The 5,000-nt window shown below is 52.6% G+C and overlaps 1 non-coding gene across 1 annotated transcript in view; it reads right to left on the reverse strand.

Annotated features, from left to right (window-relative positions):
* The window catches only part of LOC124560190, a 1,910-nt gene extending 1,843 nt beyond the window's left edge, over positions 1-67 (reverse strand). The window contains exon 1 of the ribosomal RNA XR_006969088.1: positions 1-67. This exon is cut by the window's left edge and continues 1,843 nt beyond it. This is a non-coding gene — a ribosomal RNA (small subunit ribosomal RNA).
* Between the last annotated feature and the right edge of the window lie 4,933 nt (positions 68-5,000).

The raw sequence follows: 5,000 nt of genomic DNA on the forward strand, positions 1-5,000 counted from the left end.
TGTACTGAGACATGCATGGCTTAATCTTTGAGACAAGCATATGACTACTGGCAGGATCAACCAGGGAGCTGCGTCAACTAGAGCTGAGCAGCCGGCCGCCCGGGAGTGTGTCCCGGGGGCCCGCGCGAACACGCAAGCGTCCGCTCAATTATTCTGCAAACAGGAGGAGGCTGAGCTCCCCTGCACAATACACCTCGAAACCCTCTCAGGTCCCGGCGGCGCGCAGCGCCGTCCTAAGTACTTGGTCGGGTTCGAGAGAGGCGCAATCGCCCGGAGTTTGGCGAGTAGACGCTTTAGGTGCGACCACCCGTGCTCCCAACTGAGCTTGCCGCTGCCGACAGAGGCCCGGGAGCGTGCTGTCGTGGCATTGCCGGCGGGAGACAACACGCGCCACCTACGGTGACCGGCAGCTCCAACGCCAGCGCCACAGAAGGACAAAAGCCCCACTTGGGTGCCGAAGCGAACTCTCCCAGCACAGCGCACGCGCCAACACGTCCGCACAGCTGCGATACAAACCACCTGCGAGAACCGCAGAGGCGACCGAGCAGCAGACGGCGTCGCGGCGCCGAGCGCCGGGCGGCGGCGCATCCTTAGCGCACACAGTCCTCAATCGGACCAGCACACTGCAGATGTCCACCGCGCTTCGCACCGGGCCCGCGAGGACCTACTTTGGCCGCACGGCGCCGCGTGCAGGGTGCGCCGGCGCGCAGCTGCGCCGCCTGCCGCCTCCGTCGGCCGGCGCGCCTGCCACTGGCCGCCCCCACCAGCCGGCTGTAGCGCGTGCGCCCACGCACCGCGCGGCCAGCACGCCGGGAGGCCCCCCCTCACCGGCCGGGGACGGTCCCACCCAGCCACCGCCGCGTATCGCTTCACACCCAGATGCCATTCACGTTCGTGGGCATGGTGGGTATCGCTGGAACAACCGGTTGGTAGCTCAACCGATCGTCGCCATCACTGATTCACCTCTAGCGAGAACAACCGCACCACAACGGTTTACCAGTTGTTCATTTGCATAACGTCACCAGCAAACGTAGGCGTCCATCGCCATTTGCAAATTCAACGATTGTTGCATGCCTGTGTCAGGTGTCACGACACACTATGTCTGCCCACATACACGCAACAACATGTGCACGCTTCGCGAACACGTGGAAGGTGGCCCCCGTACGTATGCGATGTCCATTGCGCGAACGACTGTCAACCGGCCTCTGTCGCATGTCGCAGATGTGGAACGCAGTGCACCATGCTATCACGGTGTGTGAGAAGAGACGACTACGTCTGACAACACGCGCCACTACATCAACAGACGGCTCATGCTGATCGCCATCCAGGGCATACCACACTGCAATCCAGCTCTTATAGGGAGACGACACGTAGCTGAGTGCACAACATTTGGACCGCATGGTTCGCCGTTGTTGGCGCAGTCGTTGTACGGTCACATGTACCACGATGTATCATTCAGTACATGAGGACCAATGTGCAGTACAGTGTGTGATTTGGACGTACAACATCAGCGGACAGTTGACACAGGCCGTACCACAGCGTAGGCTAAGTGCTTCGCACATGCGAATGCCAATGAACAACTGCAAATGCCAATGAACAACTGCAAAGGGCATTGAGCATGTACGTCCTGCTGCCATCCACATTACAGTGTATAGCTGCAAGGTGTTTAACATGAAGCGATACACTGGGGACCGGGCAGTGCGAGTAGCAAACTATATTGCGGGGGTTGCAGTTAGGCAACACTACACTAATTTAACGCGTCGTATGACAATTACAGAGCAGGTTAAGGCCCAACGTGTGTTGGGTTAAGGCCCAACGTGTGTTGGGTTAAGGCCCAACGTGTGTTGGGTTAAGGCCCAACGTGTGTTGGGTTAAGGCCCAACGTGTGTTGGGTTAAGGCCCAACGTGTGTTGGGTTAAGGCCCAACGTGTGTTGGGTTAAGGCCCAACGTGTGTTGGGTTAAGGCCCAACGTGTGTTGGGTTAAGGCCCAACGTGTGTTGGGTTAAGGCCCAACGTGTGTTGGGTTAAGGCCCAACGTGTGTTGGGTTAAGGCCCAACGTGTGTTGGGTTACGTTAAGGGGCAATGTGGGTTACGTTAAGGGGCAATGTGGGTTACGTTAAGGGGCAATGTGGGTTACGTTACGGCGCAATATAGGTTACGTTACGGCGCAATATAGGTTACGTTAAGGCGCAATATCGGTTACGTTAAGGCGCAATACAGGTTACGTTAAGGCGCAATACAGGTTACGTTAAGGCGCAATACAGGTTACGTTAAGGCGCAATACAGGTTACGTTAAGGCGCAATGCAGGTTACGTTAAGGCGCAATGCAGGTTACGTTAAGGCGCAATACAGGTTACGTTAAGGCGCAATACAGGTTACGTTAAGGCGCAATACAGGTTACGTTAAGGCGCAATACAGGTTACGTTAAGGCGCAATACAGGTTACGTTAAGGCGCAATACAGGTTACGTTAAGGCGCAATACAGGTTACGTTAAGGCGCAATACAGGTTACGTTAAGGCGCAATACAGGTTACGTTAAGGCGCAATACAGGTTACGTTAAGGCGCAATACAGGTTACGTTAAGGCGCAATACAGGTTACGTTAAGGCGCAATACAGGTTACGTTAAGGCGCAATACAGGTTACGTTAAGGCGCAATACAGGTTACGTTAAGGCGCAATACAGGTTACGTTAAGGCGCAATACAGGTTACGTTAAGGCGCAATACAGGTTAGGTTAAGGCGCAATACAGGTTAGGTTAAGGCGCAATACAGGTTAGGTTAAGGTACGACATAGGTTAGGTTAAGGTACGACATAGGTTAGGTTAAGGTACGACATAGGTTAGGTTAAGGTACGACATAGGTTAGGTTAAGGTACGACATAGGTTAGGTTAAGGTACGACATAGGTTAGGTTAAGGTACGACATAGGTTAGGTTAAGGTACGACATAGGTTAGGTTAAGGTACGAAATAGGTTAGGTTAAGGTACGACATAGGTTAGGTTAAGGTACGACATAGGTTAGGTTAAGGTACGACATAGGTTAGGTTAAGGTACGACATAGGTTAGGTTAAGGTACGACATAGGTTAGGTTAAGGTACGACATAGGTTAGGTTAAGGTACGACATAGGTTAGGTTAAGGTACGACATAGGTTAGGTTAAGGTACGACATAGGTTAGGTTAAGGTACGACATAGGTTAGGTTAAGGTACGACATAGGTTAGGTTAAGGTACGACATAGGTTAGGTTAAGGTACGACATAGGTTAGGTTAAGGTACGACATAGGTTAGGTTAAGGTACGACATAGGTTAGGTTAAGGTACGACATAGGTTAGGTTAAGGTACGACATAGGTTAGGTTAAGGTACGACATAGGTTAGGTTAAGGTACGACATAGGTTAGGTTAAGGTACGACATAGGTTAGGTTAAGGTACGACATAGGTTAGGTTAAGGTACGACATAGGTTAGGTTAAGGTACGACATAGGTTAGGTTACGGTACGACATAGGTTAGGTTACGGTACGACATAGGTTAGGTTACGGTACGACATAGGTTAGGTTACGGTACGACATAGGTTAGGTTACGGTACGACATAGGTTAGGTTACGGTACGACATAGGTTAGGTTACGGTACGACATAGGTTAGGTTACGGTACGACATAGGTTAGGTTACGGTACGATATAGGTTAGGTTACGGTACGATATAGGTTAGGTTAAGGTACACATTGTTGTAAGGAAAGGTTTAATGGGGGGCGGGGCGGGGCGGCCGGTTTGTTGATTGTGATTATAGTAAGTGGATGCCTGCGGCATCATCTGATTTGCCACGTCAGGATGCACCTTTGGCTCATGACAGGCGGCGCTCTCATTCCATGCTTGTGGCAGACCTGTGTCTTTCATTCCTGCCATTGTTTGTGTGCTGTGAGAGGAGGCAGTATTGTGATGTTGGGTGCACCCCTGTGTAGGACATGTGTGGGTGTTGGTGGCTTGGCTGAGCAATGGTGGTTGTCGGGTGGGTGGGATATTCTGTTTTCTGAGTGGACCTCCCAGTCTGGTTATGACAGTGTGGATTGTCTAATGTGGCGGAGAGGATGCACTGGGTGTTGTTCCATGCTGGTGCTTACATATTGTCTGTGTGCGTGTTACAGGCAGAGAGTAGTGCGTGATAAGGGTGTGTGGCTGACGTGTGGTTGTGATTGTGAGCAGAGTCTTTCAGCATGTATACGGACAGTTGTATACATTATCTGTATTCTGATGGCTCTATCTATTACTAATCAGCGCCGTGTATACGTTTAATCCGGTTCCAGTCGAAACTGTTGTATCTCTGTACATTAGTGACACGGCGAGCCCGCTATGTAGTTACTCGTCTCGGCAGCTTCCACCGGTGTATGGCAAATGATTATAAGGAATCAGTCTAGTCGTCAATACCGATGGTGTGACGTCACATGTCTGGGGTGGGGGACGCTGCGCCCTTCCGGTGGGTCATGGCCTAGAAAGACTCTTCCCACGCAGGGGGGCGTGGACTGTCATTGACTCTTCCAGGTAATATACTTGCCGTACGTTCTTGCGACTGCGAGTGCAACGCTCACCGGTACCGACATGGATGGAGCGCCTCCTAGCTGACCGCTCAGCATCGGCATTCGTACAGAGAGCAACGCGGTCGCGTCTCTAGCTCGTAACTGGTACAGCCCGCAGCTCATGTATAGGGACAGCGGGAATGTCGCATATTGGAGATAACTCTTCATGAAACGCATGTTATAGGGGTGGATTGCACATTGCGACTGCGGGAAAAGTCCGCCGTTCATCCGCTGGAGTTGCGAGTTGGGCGGTTGGAGTGGGGCGCAGGTGGAGTGATTGCCGGTCCACGATTTCGTGCGGCAGAGGCGCTGGCGTTGGGGTGCTGTGGTCGACAGAGGACGCAGGCTTTGTGGGTGGGGTCGAAAGATGGGCACTGTGGGCCCATCGATGTCTTGGTCGGCTTGGCGTCTCATAGATGGCGGTATCGTCGTTGCAG

Source organism: Schistocerca americana, unplaced genomic scaffold (assembly GCF_021461395.2).
Source record: "Schistocerca americana isolate TAMUIC-IGC-003095 unplaced genomic scaffold, iqSchAmer2.1 HiC_scaffold_1072, whole genome shotgun sequence".
Taxonomy (NCBI): domain Eukaryota; kingdom Metazoa; phylum Arthropoda; class Insecta; order Orthoptera; family Acrididae; genus Schistocerca; species Schistocerca americana.